This window comes from Leucoraja erinacea, chromosome 26 (genome assembly GCF_028641065.1).
Source record: "Leucoraja erinacea ecotype New England chromosome 26, Leri_hhj_1, whole genome shotgun sequence".
NCBI classification, from domain to species: Eukaryota; Metazoa; Chordata; class Chondrichthyes; order Rajiformes; family Rajidae; genus Leucoraja; species Leucoraja erinaceus.
In genome coordinates this window covers 7950581-7970033 of record NC_073402.1, presented here as the reverse complement: position 1 = coordinate 7970033, position 19453 = coordinate 7950581, and the positions used below count along the sequence as shown (strand labels likewise).

General features: G+C 41.1%; 1 protein-coding gene across 4 annotated transcripts in view; it reads left to right on the top strand.

The window, feature by feature from the left end:
• The window catches only part of LOC129709621 (thyroid hormone receptor-associated protein 3-like), a 112443-nt gene that overhangs the window by 26662 nt on the left and 66328 nt on the right, over window positions 1–19453 (top strand). The window lies entirely within an intron of this gene.

Below are 19453 nucleotides of genomic sequence, written 5' to 3'. Positions count from 1 at the left end.
AGGTATGAAGAACATTACCTCTCCCTGTTCCCCGACCGTGGCTTTGTTTGTTTGACACTATGCAGTTATTGGCTGGGAAACTGATTTGTTGACCCTATCATCTCGCTGAGGACTTGGCACGAACATACGGAATGTTCTAGCATGCCCCAGGCGCAGTTAGTTCATGAAACACAAAATCAAATACATTTGTTCCAGAAACTGTTGCTTGTTACTTATGGAAAGATAAAAATCTGTTCCATTTGCAAACAAGATGCTTTGTTATATTGTGCATATCCAATCTATGCATGACAAGCTCCCACAGCCATGCATTTTATTAATGTAGATAAAGGACACTGGGATTATATAACGCCATAGGAATTTATTCTGTGCTCCTGTGAAAGTTGTAAATCTCAGTTTAATATCTCTTCCAAGATGTATCATCCCTTGCCAGTATCATACCCTCTCATGCTTGTACTCCATGCACACTTCAGTGTGTGTGTGTGACAATTTGGGCTGAAAACCACTTGATTCTGAGGCACGTGTGCCTCTGAGCCATAGCTGGCAACAATTGATTGAATTGTATATATAATTGCCATAGTTTTGATTATGTTGCAAACTTATCTGATATATTCTGGGATAAGTTGGTTCTGAGATAAAATATGACATCCGTTTGTCTCCTTGAATTCTCTTGCAGTAGTTGTCTACTGGGATTGCATTCTATAGATGGCAGTTATCCAGCATTACCTCTGTGGTTGAATGCTGCCTGACATTTCCAAAATTGAGTCCTTAACTGTTGTCTACACTGATGTAAACTTCTATTCTCGTGACACAAATATGAATTATAAACTGCCAATCCCTCATCTGAAGCTGACTGGCTTTATAGTACCCCCACTGCTAGCCCAGCTGAGAACTCTTAAGTCCGCACACTTTAATTCAGTATATTGAATAAACCTGCTTGGCCTTTTCTGGTAGATATGATTCAATTGCTTCCTGTGTTTATCAGTCATCCTGTGTTTAAGTGCTCATTTGTTATTGGAACAGTGAATGGTAGCTTCTGGCAAAGGAAGTAGAGTGATCTGTTCACATGTGAAGGCAGTCCTAGTAGCTTCACAAGGTGAATAGACGAGTGAGAAGTGGTTGTGAGGAATAATTGAATATTCCAACCACTGAATCATTGTCTCACATCGGAAGTGGTGACAGAGGCAACAACAACATTTTGCAACTTTAATGTCGCAGAACATCCCAAACCAGATATACGTGTTGAACAGAATTCGGTGCCTAGAGCAGATGATGAAAAACATCAAAATGAATGAAAGAATAAGTTTATTGGCCAAGTATTCACATACAAGGACTTTGCTTTGGTGCTCCGCGCGCAAGTGACTATATGACATACAATGATAGTTAGGAATGACGCACAAAACATTAATAATAAAACATTATTGATTAAACATGTGAATTAAATACAATACCAGAGCAAAAGGAGGCTACGTATTTTTGGTTATTGAGTAGAGCTACTACTCATTGGGGGGAGGAAAGCTATTTTTATGTCTGGCTGTGGCAGCTTTGACAGTCTGGAGCCGCCTTCCAGAGGGAAGTGATTCAAAGAGTTTGTGGCCAGGGTGAGAGGGGTCAGAGATGATCTTACCCGCTCGCCTTCTGGCCCTTGCAGTGTACAGTTCGTCAGTGATGGGAAGGTTGCAGCCAATAACCTTCTCAGCTGATCGAACGATTCGCTGCAGCCTCCGGATGTTGTGCTTGGTGGCTGAGCCAAACCAGACCATGATGGAGAAGGTGAGGACAGACTCTACGATGGCTGCATAGAATTGGACCATCATTGCCTGCGGCAGATTGCCCTCTGATGTGCCTTTTTGACCAAGGAGTCGATGGTGCCCCCCCCCCCCATTTAAGGTCCTTGGTTCCCAGGAACTTATAAGACTCCACAGATGTGATTGTGGTGTTGTTGATGGTGAGTGGGGGGAGGGGAGGGGGAGCTCTCCTAAAATCTACAATCAATACCACTGTCTTAAGACCAGGTTGTTGCGATGGTACCAGGACGCCAGCTGTGTCACTTCCTGCCTGTAGGTCGATTCATCCCCATCCTGGATCAGTCCAATCAGGGTTGTGTTGTCCGCAAACTTGAGAAGCTTGACAGAGGAGTCGGTGGAGATGCAGTCATTGGTGTAGAGAGTAGAGGAGAGGGGAGAGTATGCAACCTTGCTGTGCTCCTATGCTGAGGGTCTGCGGGTCCGAGATGTGCTTTCCCAGTCTCACATGCTGCTTGCCTGTCTGTCAGGAAGCTGGTGATCTACCGACAGAGGGGTTCAGGCACAGTCATCTTGGAAAGTTTGGAGTGTAGTAGCTCTGGCACAATGGTTGAATGCAGGGCTAAAATCAACAAACAAAATCCTCGCATAGACCCCAGGTGGTCTAAGTGCTGGAGGATGAAGTGCAGGCCCTGGTTGACTGCGTCATCCACAGATCTATTGGCCCAATATGCAAACTGCAGAGGGTCCAGCAGGGGGTTTGTGATATTTTTCAGCTTGGCCAGCAGAAGCCTTTCAAGGGTCTCATGACTACAGAGGTCAGTGCGACAGGTCTGTAGTCATTAAGACCAGTAATCTTTGCCTTTTGATAGTAGAACTTTGCACAATGTTCAATACAAGCAGTGAGTGGAGACTTTGAAGCAGGCAGGGACAGTACAGGTTGAAAATATCTGTGTAGACCGGTGCCAATTGTTCAGCACAGAGCTTGAGAGTAGAGGGGGAAACATTGTCCGGTCCTGAAGATTTCCAGCATTTCTGTCTTCTGAACAGCCTCTCCACCTCCTCAGTTTCTATTGTTGGTGATGGAGAATTGACTTGATTGATGTTGGGCAGCACGGAGGTGGTGGGTAGTGGACGAGGCCACAGTCGTTTGCAGTCAGGCTGTAATTGGGTGTTAAGTGGTGATTGGAGTGGGGTGGGTGGGAAAGGGTCTTTTCAGACTGGAGTCTTGCTTTAAGTAGGTGTGAAGTGGTGATTGGGGAGGAGTTGGTGTAGCAGGGTCCAGTCTTTGCAGACTGTGAGTGGGTGTGACGTGTTGTTTGGGGTGGGAAAGGGTCCAGTCTTTTCAGACTGGAGTTTTGCATTAAGTAGGTGTGATGTGGTGATTGGGGAGGAGTGGGTGTAGAAGGGTCCAGTCTTTGCCGACTGGGGTATGGCTGTGTTGGTTGGGGAGGCGGTATCAGGGTTATGTTTTGGAGACTTAAGTGAAAATGTCGGGAGAAAGAAAGAGACTAAATATCACTGCAAGCAATAGAATAGGATGAACAGGGCTTTGTGGAATTTAAATACAGGCTTTTCATGCTATTGGAGGATTGAATAAAGGAGGCTAGCTTGGAATATTTTTTAATGATTCAGTCCAGATATAAGAGTGACATAAATGAGGTTCTTGGCTCCAAATAAACGGAGATGGAGGCAGAATCAAGTGATATGGAGATGGTAATAGGGAGTTGTGGTGTATGCGGGTATGCGGCCTGAAGCTCATCTTGTCATCAAATGTGATACTGATAGTGTGATTAGTGTTTGGTTTCAGTCAGTTGCTAGGGAGAGGGATATTGTTGGTGGCTGGGGAACCACTTGTTCTAGGAACTGGGCTGCAGCTCAATATAGCTGGAGAAAATTACCAGTGTCGTATGGTAAACAATCTGATAATTTAGAACTAGTGGAGGTATTTGTAAAATGTGTTAAATGAGAGCAGATTTTTGTCTGTTTGCATGTGGAAAGTTATTGGATTGTCACAGGCAGTACCTGGAATCACAGAATGCCAAATGATTTGGATTGCAGTCAGGAATAAAATGTGACCAATTTTGGTATGGATATTTAAATTGCTGGTAGTCTTGGGAATTACCCATTACATCATCTAGTCTAGTAAACCTGGTTTCAGTTTTGCTGGTGAGGTAAGTTTGGGAGTGGGGTGACCGGTTCAAATTTGGTGTGTGTTGTGATATCGTGGGGATTTTTGACCTTGCTTTGTGCGTCTGATCTCAACCATTGGGCCGAAGCTTGTTGTGATGAACCATGTGTCTGATACACAGTTTGTCAAGTTGCTATTAGGTGCCAGGTTTATTAATGAGCAAACTTTGCCTTTTACTCCCTTGCCCAGATTATTTTTCTAAACAAAAGTGCTGGAAATACATAGCGGGTCAGGTGGGATTTGGACTAATTTTGTGAACACTTTTGGCAAATGATTCCAGGGTTTAAACTTTAAAATTCTGAGCATTCGGATGACTCCCTGATTTTAGCTGTCACAAGTTTTGATCTTTAGAACACAGTGCAGATAGATATCTTACTTCTAATGAGGATCTGAGATTTGTATAATGCAGTGTAGATGGTGGCCAGCTTTGTTTGTATGCATAATTCCAATTAAAAATGAGCATGTGTTTTGTGTAAGGGTATTTTTGTTTTAAAGAACCAGAGCAAAACACAACGTACTGGAGGAACTCAGTGGGTTAGGTAGCATCTGTGGGGAGAAAAGGATAGACCACATTTTGGGTCGGGACCCTTCAGAAGTCTTATTACTCCAGGCTCGGCGTGTTCATTGACTTCTGGCTGTTCTATAAATTTCTACAACTTCAGAGTTTAATGTCCTGTAAAAATACTGTGGTAGTTATTGTGATTGTAAGGAGCACTGTCACCAAACCTCTTTGACCTGAGGAAACTTGTTGCTGGTGTTGGGCAGAAATACAGCGGTTTATTAGAGAAGGTAACTATTTTGGGTATTTTCTGTCATGAAGACTTTAGGTTAGAAATGACAGTGTGCGAACTTAGTTTGTTGAGCAATTAATGAAATTGTATTTTTGCGATTAGCCTATTGCTTTCCTGATGGTTGACAAATCTTGTGACGTTTATTCATCTTAACATCATTATCTTATCCCGTTTTCCCACCACATCTTGCCCTACTCTATTTTTGCACCCCTTCATCCTGTCATTCTGCATATGCCAGTTGATTCTGGCTGACTGCATTCTAGGTCACCTCCAACCCCAAACCCATCATTGTTGCCTGTTGTAGGAACCATGCCTGTTGGATGTCAATCTTTTCTTCTACCCCGTTATTCATGCTTTCAGATAGCCTCTTTAAAAATTACATTGTCACCTTACTTGTTTAAATCTGGATCTAGCATCCAATATGTGAAACATCTTGTTTGGAGGTGTGCTTGATTCCATCCCAACTAAGCTTCTTTGTCATTGTAGGAAAGTCCAAAGAATTTGAACAAAATATAATTCCCATTCCTTCCTCCTTGCCGAAAGGCCTGTCATCTGTTTTATTGGTGACAGTCTTACTAGAATTAACCTATTTATTTTCCTTTGTTCATCCATCCTATCTTTCTGTTAGTGAGTATTCTATGAAAACTGATGTCAAAAGTTCTGAAGTCCATCACTATCACATTGCCCTCCAGCATAAAAAAGTTGAAAATCTGACGAAACGTCGCAAATCCTTTTTCTCCAGAGTTTTGTTGCCGTTCCCGCTGAGTTACTCCAGCACTTTGTGCCTATCTTTGGTACATACCAGCATCTGCAATTCTTTTCAGCACATAAGAAAGTTGACACCAGAAGTGTTGGAGTAACTCAGAGGATCAGACAGCATCTCAAGAGGACATGTATAGGTGACGTAGGAACACAAAAATGCTGGAGAAACTCAGCGGGTGCGTTGGTAACGTTTCGGGCCGAAACCCTTCTTCACCTTGTATAGGTGACTTTCGGGTCTGGACCTTTCTTCTCACTGGCTAGGTGATATTTTGTATTTGGACTCATCTTCTGAGGGAGCTTCACACTAAACGTGTATGCTGTTGTGCTTGTTTTACAAAGTGAAGAATGGGGATGGATTGTCACTATGTCGGGTAAAGATTTTTTTTCTGAAACAAATTACGCCCAATCTTGCATATGCCAATGAACATTTGGCATTCTGTGCAATAGGCATGTGCAAATTGTTTGCACCATGTATTAGTATTGAGCTAGAGAACTTTAAATTGGTAATGGTAGTAGAACTTTGCACAATGTTCAATACAAGATGTGAGTGAGATGAAATAGAGGGCTGTTTCTCAGATCCAATGCTCCCCACCATCTCCTGCATATCTTATTAAGCATGTTGCAGTAAGAAGCTGTCTGACCTGTGGTGAAAGGGTCAGAACCACAAACTAACTGCTGCCACTTGTTTGTATGTGACACTACTATTTAACTGTGCTGATGACAGTTGTGGAATTTTATATGGAGTTCTCAGTGCTGTAACCTCAATTGGATTCATTGAGGCATTTTCTTGCTGTGCAGACATTGCCCTAACTCTGTTCTCTTTTTACTCATTGAAAGTATTTTATCATGGCAATGTTTAATTGCTTTGTGCTGTAAATGTAGAATACAAATTTGGTGTTGGTATTAGTTATAAAAACTCTCAGATTGTCATTAAAAACATCTGCCTCGCTTATGTTCTTCAGGGAGGAAAATTTAACACCTTTGCTTAATGTGGCAGAAAATTGCTCTTGACCCACAAAAATGCAGTTGACTTAACTGTCCTCTGAAATGGCCCAGCAAAGCACTTTGTGGAGGAACAGTTGGTGATGGCAAAAATGGCAGTTATACCTGTATCTCATGAATGGTTACGTTCAAAAAATTCTGCTCTTTATAAGTGTCTCCATCCTGGACAGGTATTTCCACGCATGCATGAACAATATACTCTTGCCTCTCTTCTATCTCAGTTCTTAAGCAACTGTCTTTAATACAGTTGCCCTCGCTCTCTCTTTTGTTCCTATGCACAACATTTTTTTTAATCACATCGTGTTCTCGTATTCATTTGCATGTTTTTTGCATGTTTTTTCGATATTTGAGTCAAGTATGTTTTGCTGCCATTATTCAACATTGAGGCGTCCAAATTCAGCAACTTAATTTTCCTTTTTTTCCTGTACCTAGTAGAATTTACTGGTAGGAATAAAATGGAAAGGGGGGTCGTGGAAGTACAAGGCTGTTCATTGGCAGCTGCAAGAAAAATAATGTTAGTACAGGGTATATCATTTGTGACCAAAACTAGCTTCTGTTGAAGTATGACTTTAACGTAGGTTAGAAAAGAGAAATGTTCTTTGAAGTGCAGTTACTGTTGTAATGTAGGAAATACTGCAAACTGCCCCTGCCAGCAGCAGTCCGATATCTAAAGAAGGGTTCTGACCCGAAACGCCACATATTCCTTTCCTCCAGTGATGCTGCCTGACCCACTGAGTTTCTCCAGCATTTTGTTTCTATTTTTGGTGTAAACCAAAATCTGCAGTTCCTTCCCACACATTCTTCTGAAGCTTTTGTCTGAGACACAAATATTGTTTAATTCACTGAGGTGATTTTTTAAAATGTTGAAATAATGCCATAGAATCTTTTGCATCTACATGATAGAGTAGAAGGGATTGAAATCCATTATTTCATCGGAAAGGTATGGTTATACTGGAGGCGCGTAATCACTGATTAAAAGCAAATAAACCCAGAAAACAAGGTGTTCTTAGTTCCTACTGATTTTAATAGTTATTTTATTCAAAAGATGGGGTGGGAGCCGCTCCAGGTTTCTTGGCAGGCATTTTATCTCTGAACAACACAAGGGGCAAACAGGTTCTTTATCTAATTCCTTTTTGTGAGAACCTGTGATGCATAGATTCAGGGAGCATTTATTGACTTGACAACATGGCTTCTCAGAAATAATTCGCAGGGTTTTAAATCATTTGAAGGAATTTTATAATTTGTTGTTTATAACGTTCTAATGCATATGTGCGAGTGTACCGCTCCTTTGTTTCAGTCCAGTGAGTCATATTGCTGATCTTTGCTTCGATCTATGTGGTCTTGGTTGGTCTGCATCCCGGAGTTAAATTAAATTCAGCCAGTGTTTCATTTTCTAGTTTCTGGCTTATAATCTCCTATTATTTGCTGTGCTTTCAGGTGTCTACTGCTGTGGAGTTTCCCACCTTGCTTGTGTGTCTGGAGATATGTGGGATTTCTGCATGGTGTGCAGACTTTCCAGATCTTCCGGTAGTAAACGCCATGTTTCTTCAGTGTACTGCTTTCTCCTCTGTACCTTGCTCTCTGTCTACCTAAAACCTCCTAGAGCAATACACTAGTGCTCTGGGTAGTTCAGGTTTAATCAATCCTTCTGAATTTTACACATTCTCCGTGTCACTGGGTTGCCTCCTGATCCTCTGGTTAGGATAATTGGTTCTGTGTGAACAAAGGTTACGGGCAAATAATTGGAGGGAATGAGATTGCCTTGAAAACTTGCACAGACTTCATGTGCCTAATGGTCTCAGTTATGAAATACTTTTTGCTTAATTTAGGACTTCATTGGCTGCAACACGTTGATGCCCTGTGGTACAGAAGTTGGGAAATACAATTTTTAATTTTACTTCATCTATTTGATCCAGTCTGCAGATGTCCTTCCTGATCTCTTATGTTTTGCTACTGCAACCATTGTTATCTAATCACTTTTTTTGAAGTGCCTTAGGATGTTTTTCTTCATTACAAACAACTTGTTCTTGAGTTGCATATTTGAGTTTTGGAGTTGAGGTGTGAGTTCAAACCTGGCCTTGGGTGGTGTTTGCGTTGACATCTTCTGTGACCAGGCAAGTTCCCCCAGGTGTTCCGATTTCTCCCTCGCCCGAATACTTGTTTGTTAATAGCTTAATTGGCCAATGTAAATTTCTTCTAGTATGTAGGCGAGAGGAAATTGATGAGAATAAAGTTGGCGTAAAATTAATATTAATGGGAGCTTGATGCTCAGCAAGGATGGTGGGCTCAAGGGCCTGTTTCTATGCTGTACGACTTGAGGGCTATGTCATTGTACAGAAATTCAAGCACACTCATTTAGGAGGCTTTTGTCGTTCAGTCCCTGGAGTGAGGATGTGGTCATATTTGGAAGTGGTGTCAAATGATAATTGGTCACCTATTAGCCAGGCTAAATGTTGGCTGCTTCTTGCCAATTGGCTTGGAATTGCAAGAGTCATGGCAGCTCAATCACAATAGGACACGATTGGTATCTTCATAAAGTGAAAGGCTTCTGAGGAAAGATTGGGTAAATGGAGATGGCTGTGAAATGACCTGTCAAGTTGTGCTCTAAGGAAAAGTGGCAAATTAAAAATGTCCAATCAATCCCCTAGAAGCTTAGGAAGTGTAGTCTCTGGAAAGATTGAGGGCTGCCTCAAAGTCAGCTGGGTCTTGCACCTTTCAGTTGCCTACCATAATTGATTTGCTGGGTGTGCCGAGATGTGTGAGATTACTGCAAAATGTGCAGACTTTCCCCAGAAGCTCAGATAGTAACATCTGGGTTGAATTGTCAGCTGCTTTAATAAGAGAATAAAACCTGAGCTCTTTCAGGTCTTGAAGCAGATCAACCTATTATGTAACATGCGTTGGATGAACAGCCTTCCCACCAAATTTCCATGTGGATTCTGAGTTATCCACAATCTCCTCCAATGTAATGGTAAAGAGAAGTTGTTGGGTCAAGTTGCTGTTCAAAATAAAGTATGCAAGTGCTTAAAAATGGAGCGTTCCCTATTAATATTACACATTATTCTAAACTATTCTGGTTTCTCTACTTCTCACTTTGCAATGTGCCAAGACCCTGCTTTACTGCTCTTCATTAAGCCAGAATGGATGATTAGGAAGTATAAACATATCAATAAATAATATCCTTGCTCTCATCAGTTTTAAGGCTGGATTGGGTTTGTGGGTAAATCCCAATGTTATACCATGTTGAGTACTATTGCCACTTTACTTTAAGAACTGTAACCATATGAATCCTGCCGACCTCTGGTGTTACCAGTCAACTGCAGACTGGGAATTTTGGAACAGATATGTAGTATTTTTTCATTTCATTAGATTGTGTAGCCAGTAGACTATATTTAGATTTTCATTGCACCAATGTATAAAAAAATACATTTTATTTTTTTGAAAGATCACATGTTGGATCTTTGCGATATTAAAGACAGCAGTTGCTGGAAATCTGAAACCTGAAATAAAAGGATCCTGAACGTACCCAGCAGGAGGCAGCATCTGTGGCGTGAAAAATACCCTGTGTTGCATCAGATCTGGCCACTGACCGAAAAGCAACTGTAGATGCTGGAAATTTGAAACAGGAATAGAAATGCTGGAAACATCGCAGAGGCCACTTAGCATCTGCTGAGAGGAGTCAACGACTGGGCGTAGTGATGGGTCAATATGACAAACAATGACATTACAACATTGGCACCATATTACACAGCCAAAGCAGTTTATCAATCCCTTTATGGCTTTATTTTTCATCCAATCATAGTTTTTATTTTTGTTCTATCCAATGTCTTTCTGCACCTCTGCCACCTGGTCTAGTTTTGCTTCTTTGGTGCATGACTTGGGCTTTTCCACCATTTTGTTTGATATCAGTTTTTGATTTTCATTTAATGGTGGTCTTTCCATCCTCCTTTTATCATGCTACCTGTTACTGGTTTGGCAACATAGCTGAATTGAGGAAAAAATGTACTTTTTTCAGATCTGAGTGGAAGAGTCTTAAACAGTGTCACATTTAGGCTGATGCCTTAAATAGGGTTTAATCGTAAATTAAACTGGTCTATGTCCACAAAAATCATCAGGTGTTCCCTGTTCTGAGCCAATTCCTCTTCCCTTCCCACACTATTCTGTCCTCGGCCTACTCTACCATCTATGATCTACCATCTGGTGAGCGACTTGTCACATTTCAACCACTTCAATAGTATCATCAAGATAATCTTATTATGTGGACTATTATCGGCACTTTGTAGAACCGAGTTGATGAAAGATATTCTCTAAATTTAATTGTATTTTAGACTTTCATGGTTTCCTTCCTGTGTCTGACAAGGCGTGCTCTGCTTTCTACCTGCAAAGAAAGGATAAAGTGAAAAATTGCATGACTGGTATCTATTCCAGTCTGCCACTTTAATCTCCATTCTCTTTAATAGTCTGCCTCTTTCATCCCCTTTTTCTCTTCCTTTCATTGTCTTGAACTGTCTCTGACTTTTGCCTTACTTGTACCCCCCTCTCCCCCAAACTCCCCAGACAAGTAATAATCTTGCACCTTTATGTGTCCTTGTTCATCGATGTGTCTCTACCCATGGGAGAGTGAATATCAGGAGTACCTGTTGGCCCTTTCCTCTGCCCATTACTCAGAGTGATTGGGAGCACAGAAAGAATATTCCTCACCGCACACATATTATATTATAGAATATCCCTCACAGCGGGTTATGGAATTGACCATAGAGAAAGTTCAGAGCATGGGCTGGGGCTCTGCTCTCTCTGTACACTCCATTATGTCGCAAAACCTATTTTGTTTCACATCAATGGCAACACGGGGCAAGCTGTTGGGAGCCATAATGTATTATAAAGCAGTGTTTAAACTGCAGTTCAATCTGTTTCTGAGGGCAGTTAGTCTTTTTCAAAGGTTCAACGTGGAATATAAACCACAGCGCTGTAGGTAACATTTTGCTGGGCTAAGCACTTGTGGAGGAGTGTTTATGCTGGTTCCCAGTTGTCAGTAGTATTATCACTTCTCACTGCAAGTCTAGCTGGGACAGGTGGTAACGTAACCGAGACCCTAAGTGATTAACTCATTTATCATCCTCGGGGAATTGCTGACATTGCAGTAAAAGGGAGACTTCGTCCCCTATGCTTAACTGACACTTCACGACTCAAAATAGCACCCACTTTCCCCAGACTGATGAGAAATTCATTGCTTAATGGCACAGGAGTGAACTGATCTCGCTTTTCACCATTGGAATGGCACAATGGTAGTGGCGAGGGAAGAAAAATGGCAGCAAAGTGGGGAGGGGTGGTTGTGGTGATAGCAGCAAAAAGAATATGAGACAAGTATTTTACTCCTTGCCTCCACCCACTCTCCCCATGTCCCTCTCTTGACTCTCGTTGGCTGTTAGTGAAGTTTTTGAGATGGTGGCCCTCCCCTTACTCTCGGAATTCCAATGTAAGACATTGTTGGACAGAAGAGATTTCTCTGCTACAAAAATTAGTAAAAACCTCATTCTTTACTTGGATTTGAGTGAAGTCACTTAGGTGAAAGCCTGGAGGGGGGGCAGGAATCATTCCCAACATCTTGAGGGAAAGAAAACTTGTATTCGCAGAGAAGCAATGTTTTGTATTAAAAGGGCACAAAGTGCTGGAGTAACTCAGCCGGCCAAGCAGAACCTCAGGAGAACATGGATAGGTGATGATTTAGATCGGGGCTCTTCAGTGCATTTACAGTCTGGATCAAAGATCAGGAAGAGTTAAACAATGGAGTTTTAAGATGATTGTCTTAAATATATCTATATCCATCTACATAAGAACTTATCCAGAAAGATATTATGAACGAATAATATATTAAAGGAAAAAATTGAAACTAAAAGTAAACAAACTATTGCATAGCAAATAAAGGCCACTAAAGAGCTTGAACACTATTATATCCTTTGACAGTATTGAAGTACTGAGCAGAACAAGAATGTTGACATCGTCAATCTTCAGATGAATCATTAAACCAATGTCTCGCCTGCATTCTCATGTAGATGTAAATGATTCCTTGGTAATAATTTGGCAGGGAGCACAGGAACAAGCCCTTCGGCCCATTGACTTCAAACCAATCATCAATCGCCCATTCTCCAGCATTTTTGTCTACCTTAGATTTTTCCAGCATCTGCAGTTCTTTCTTAAACAAACCTACAAACCTGTATGTTTTTGGGATGTGGGAGGAAACGAGCATCTGGTGGAAATCTACTCGGTCACAGGGACAACATGAAAATTCCACACAGACCGTACACAAGGTCAGAATCATACCCAGGTCTCTGGCACTGTGGGGCAGTCCCTTGTTTGATGTGATTTTAAAATGGCATGCTGCTTGTGAAAATTATTTGCATAAATAGGCTGCCTTGTTTCAGCATGCTAAAATTGAGGCGACATTTTATTGGTCGGAAAGGGCTTTGGGGCCTCCTGAAAGTGATACGAAATTGACCAGATAATTAAAAGTAGTCATCTTTTCTTGAATAACCTTCAAGATGTCTATCAGATCCATATAATTTCTCTAGATTATGCAACCTTTAAATTCTATAATTGTTTGCTTTTACAGTTGACATATATTAAAGCAGGAACATTACTCATGGGTAATGCTATAACATTGCACAACTTCACCATTACAGAAGCCAGGAAACATCCCCTTGATGAACAAGCACGTGGTTTAGAGAGTCAGGAATTTTTTTTCAGATGATAGTTTGTAAAAAAAATGTAATCCGTTAAATGTGTTACTCCAATTGTGATTGATTAAAGCTATCCCGCTTTCGCATCCACTCCCTAAACATTAGGGGCAATTTAGTGGCCATTTTATCTGCAAACCCACCCTATCAACATTCTGTGGGAAGAAACTAAGCACTCCGAGGAAACCCATGCGGTCACAGGGAACTCCGCACAGATATAACTCTAGGTCAGGATTGAACAAGGGTCTTTGTGAGGCGCAGCATTACTAGTCAAGTCATTTATATAGCACATTTAAAAAACAGCTCTCGTTGGCCAAAGTGCTTTACATTTGTATAAGAATAGTATAACAAACAAACTACATACTTATAGCCCTCTCTCCGAGGATGTCAAGAAAGGCTTGGGAGTACAGATGGGTTTTTAGTCTCGACTTAAAGGAGTCGATGGAGGGGACAGTTCTGATGGGAAGAGGGATGCTGTTCCACAGTCTAGGAGCTGCAACCGCAAAGGCGCGGTGGCCCCTGAGCTTATGCCTAGACCGCGGGATATTCAGCAATCCTAAGTCTGCTGATCTGAAGGACCTGGAGGTGGTGTGGTGGGTGAGCAGACTGGGAACAAGAACTAGCTATAAAACTCAAAATAGCACCCACTTTCCCCAGACCGGTGAGAAATTCATTGCTTAATGGCACAGGAGTGAACTGATCTCAAATATAAAAATTTCAAAAGAGAGCTGGGATAAGCACTTAATATATGTGCATAAATGCTCGATTAACGTACGACATACTCTAATACAATTCAAAACATTACATAGACTACTATTCAAAAATAAATAAACTTTTCCCTAACGTCTCACCCATTTGTGATAAATGTACGTCTCATGAAGCTACCATAGCGCATTCTTTTGTTTTTTGTATAAAAATCCAAAAATTCTGGAACTAAATATTTGAAATCTTCACAAAACTATTTAAAATAAAACTCATACCAAAAGCAGAATGGATTATTTTTGGAATAACAGAAGGTAGCCCTGAACTAAACGTGTTTCAAAAGAATTTACTTAATTACGGGCTAATAACGGGAAAAAAGCTTATACTCAAATTCTGGAAAAATGCTCCTATACCAACAATAAAAATGTGGATTTCAAACATATTTGAAACATTACATCTGGAAGAGATGAGACTCCTCCTAGCAGGCGAAGCAGACCACTTCCAAAAGACGTGGTCTGCATTTATGGACTTATTACAAACATAAGGTGCAATAGTAATTTAAAAAATAAATGGTGCCAAGATCTGGTAGTGGGGGGTGAAAAATATGGTTGGTATATCCCTTTGTGCGGAGTTTTTTTTTCATAATAGAGCGATTGTTACTCTTTCTTTCTTTTCTAGGGTCTATTTCTTCTCTAACTCCTTTTCTAATGGGCTTTCTTTTCCCAACACTTTCCTGCTCCTTCACGACTTTCCTTACTTTTATTTCTATCTTTTTTAAAGTTCAAAAATGAAGGGGTACAACAAATGTAATGAGATATATGCGGTGTGTATTACTGCAACTTATTGTACTTCTAATAAAAATAAAATTAAAGGAGTCGATGGAGGGGGCAGTTCTGATGGGAAGAGGGATGCTGTTCCACAGTCTAGGGGCTGCAACCGCAAAGGCGCGGTGGCCCCTGAGCTTATGCCTAGACCGCGGGATATTCAGCAATCCCAAGTCGGCCGATCTGAGGGACCTGAACGTGGAGTGGTGGGTGAGCAGACTTTTAATTTAGGTGGGGGCAAGCCCATTGAGGGCTTTGTAGACATGAAGGAGGATCTTGAAATTTATTCGGAACCGCACAGGGAGCCAGTGGAGAGAGGCCAGGATCGGGGTGATGTGGTCCCTTTTTCGGGTGCCCACCAGGAGTCTTGCTGCGGCGTGCCAGGGCACCTCTAACCTTTAGAATGCACATCCTGTACCATTTGGGAACTCCAGGCTGCCTGATAATGGATTACAAAAGCAAGAGCCTTCTGTCTTGCAACCATACTGTTATATGTTAATATGGACATGTTTGTAGAGGGAAGCATGTTTTGGAGAGTTCAGTGTCTGATATACAGATACTTTCTTGCCATGTGATTCATTCATTGGACAAATATATGTAACATAGAGTCGGGATGAGGCCCATTTAGACTGTGTGAATGAAGTTTCCCATGAGATGTATTCTGCCTGTGATTTTTCTGTACTTTGGCTATTTCACATTACTCATTAAAACCACATTTACAGCTGGATATTAGTCTTTGTGTTGAAATAAGATTTTGGCGACAGCTATGATTATTGTGTGCTGGCTACAAGAGTAAGAGCAGTGATTTCCTTAGTTAACCATTGGAACCGATGGTTAATTAGGGAAATGAGTCTATTAGCAACCCATCCTATTTGCCTATTCACTGCATCACTATGATGGACTATGTGAAAAGATGGGACAGCTGGTCCTATTGCTCCATGCTGAGCCCAATCCGTGCGGTTTCTATGACATTAACAAAACTGTGATGTGTTATCGCTGCTTGTTACTGCCAGGCTTAGAGTGCACAAATAATCCATTGGTCTCAGAAATAAACTGGCTTAGTTTAGGTGGGAGAAGAGGACAACGTTTAAAACCGACAGCTGCAGCTGCCTGTGTGATTTTTCACTCCCACTTCCACACCCTGGGCTGTGCTAGATGGGGAAAGAGAGTTAACTACCTCAAAGCTATTGCAATTTAGTTCCTGGATTATAAAATAATACATGATTAGCTAGAGCATGCGTGTCAAAATGAAGTGTATAAGAGTTTCCTATGATTTATTATTATGCTGCTTGACCTAACTAATGACCTTTGTAATTGCATAGTTTGATTTGACATTTAGGGATTTTGTTAACAATTCTTAGTTATTGGGTATTGTCTTTTATAGTGATTAAACATCCAAATGTGCTGTGTTGGTCGTGGAATATCTATCCTCATCCAAACTCAAAGTGCTGGAGGAACTTGGCTGGTCAGGGAGTGTCTTTGAAGGGAATGGCAGATGATAATTTGGAGATAGACACAAGAAGCTGGAGTAACTCAGCGGGACAGGCAGCGTCTCTGGAGAGAAGGAATGGATGATATTTCTGTACAGATGATATTTTGGGTCATGATCCTTCAGGTTGAATCAGTCTGAAAAAGTGTCTTGACCCAAAACATTGTCGAGCGATTCCCTCCACAAAATGTGTCTGACCTGCTGAATTACTCCAGCACTCTGTATTTTGCTCATGTTTCTTGCATCCACAATTCCTTGTGTCTCCATCCTCATCTGTTCTTGTCTTTTAAGAATTAGAATACCAGTATTTGCAGCACAATATGATGCACCCTTCCTTGGATTTGTTTCTCTATTCCAGTTTCTTGTCTTGCCTTTGCCCTGTTAAAATGATTAAATGAATTACCTTAGAAATAGCTCACCAAAGATGGCTTCTCCTGCCCTCATCTCTCTTCCCCCCCCCCCCCCCCCCCCCCCCCCCCCCCCCCCCCCCCCCCCCCCTAATGACCAGGCATGTTGACCCAAGAAGGTTAAAATCAAGGGACTAACTTTCAATTAAAATCAAGGTCTTAACCCTTGACATCCATCTGGGCTCTTTTACCCTCGACCATGTTACTGCCACTGATTGCATGAAAGTGCCATTCTCACTCCTGATCTTGCTCGTGTCTCTATTCAGTTATTATCAAAATTAAAAAGTTAAAATTATCCTGACTTTGTATTCCTTTGTGTTCTTCCTCTTTGTGAGTAAGCTGTCCAGTTTTTACTTATGAGCCTGAATTTAATAAATGAAATAGCGTGAATTTGTTCCAGAACTTTGTTGATGGCAACTTGGAACTTGGACTCGTATGGTCTCAGTCTTGCTGTGCTGAACACTGTACGGAATTACTTTATTTGTTGAATGATATACACGTGTTTAAAAAAATACTACACAGACCTGGAAGCATGTTGCAGGCTGAAATCTGCTTTGGGGATTGTGTTTCAGTGCAAAGTATAAATAGCCATGGTATAAAGGCCCCTGATCCATTCAATCTGATTCTGGACAGTAACTCATTGCATATGCCAAGGACATAAGAAACAGAAGCAGGCGTAGACCATCTGGCCTCTTGCATCACTCTGCCATCTGATAAGATCATGGCAGGTCTTTTACATCAGCAACAACTTTGTAATCCTTGATTCAATTAATATCCAAAAATGCATTTTTCTGTCTAGAATGTACTGAGCGACTCCACAACCACTTTGGTAAACTATTACTGAGATTTCTTTCCAAAAAAAACTCGGTCCTGATTGTGAGACTGTTACCTTGATTATAGATGCATTTACCATGTTGAGTCCAGCACAAAGAACATGTGCTCTCTTGTAATTATGTCCGTGTTAAGGGAACCCCCAGGCCACCAGTTGCCAGAAAATCGATGGTGGGATCTGTATTTGTTCTGATACAGTAAAATGAGCCCATTGATAGTGTGATTATTTGTGTGCTCATTTTCTACTTGGGTTTCATCAGTCAAAGCTCGTGATGCCTAGTTTGGGTTAAATGTTGGATTGCTGCGTAATTGAGATTGGCTGGCTTGAACAACATACCCAGTGTTTCACGGGATGCTGCATTGGAATGTAAAGATCACAACCCGTGCTGCTTATTTTTCGTCATTCGCTGATTGAGTTCTGAATCTCCATCAAGGCTTTGAATGTCTCAGAATTTAGTAAGTTAACACGTGGTTTTCTGGAGCAGACTTCTAAAGATTTTTGAGCAAATGCATAGCAATATTAATGATGCAGTATAATAAAACACAAAGTTGTGGAGTTACTCAGCGGGTCAGGCAGCATCTCTGACGTTTCGGGTTGGGACCTTTCTTCAGAATTTGAAAAAGGGTCTTGACCCAAAGTGTCACCAATCCATGTTCTCCAGAGATGCTGCCTGATCCACAGAGTTACTCCAGCACTATGTTTTATTGTAAACCAGCATCTGCAGTTCCTTGTTTCTGACTGTGTCAAACAGTATTATATGAAAGGAACTGTCATTGCCATGTAATAAACAGTGTTATATACGTTATGCACAACCTAGTGTACACAGAGGACTTCTTTTTGCAGCGTTCTATTGTATTGAGAATTTTATATGCTATCATCTAAAACAATGCCAGTCAGCATAATTCTCCAATAATCAGCCATGGTTTTTCTGGCCCATGACACTCTTCAAATTCATTTTTTAAGATGTTATACAATATGATAAATTGTTCTGTGAACTAGATAAGTTGAAAGGAAGACGTACGGCCATCGCTCTGCTGAGTTGAAAGGGAACATAAACATTAGCCGGCAAGCTGGTTGCTGAATTACCAAGCATTCTCAATAGTTTTATTTCAAACTTTTAATATGGATATTTGTTCTCTGCAGACAAATTATTTTATACTAAAGAAATATTATAGCACAGTAAGAATATGTGAAAGGATATCTTGGCTATCCTGATGTACAACTATTGTTGTTATACAAAGGTGTTATATAAAATAATGTTTTATAGCATTTATTACATGCCATGACACAGTTCCTTTTTATATACTGTTGTATGCTACAATATCAACTTGGTTGTAAAGTTCCCCCAATTTCAGTCTGATTTGTGGATCCAGCAGTTAAGGGCCTGGCCCACTTAGGCTATTTTTTTGGCGACTAGGTTGTCGACGGAGTGTCGTCTGTATGGTCTGAACAGAACAGTACTTTGTTATAGAAGATAGACGTAACATGCTGGAGAAACTCAGTGGAACAGGCAGCATCTCTGGAGAGAAAGAATGGGGACAATTATGAGATGACAATCAAATTATTTTGCTTGGGCAGCTTACAACCCAGGGGTATGAATATTGATTTCTCTAACTTCAAGTAACCCCTGTATTCCCTCTCTCTTACCTCCCACACCCAAGTCGCACCAGCTTCTTGTTCTCACCTAGCAAACAGCTAACAAATGGCCTGATTCCTTTATCATCGTTACTTTTTTGGCTATCTTTCATTCATTTGTTTTATATCTCTGCATCACCGTCTATATCTCTCGTTTCCCTTTCCCCTGACAAGTGTGAAGAAGGGTCTCGATCTGAAAGGTCACCCATTCCTTCTCTCCAGAAATGCTGCCTGCCCTGCTGAGTTACTCCAGCATTTTATGTCTATCTTCAGTTTAAACACATACTTTGTTATACATGTTTAGGAGCTGATTACATTGGAAGTACCAACAGTTCTTTATGC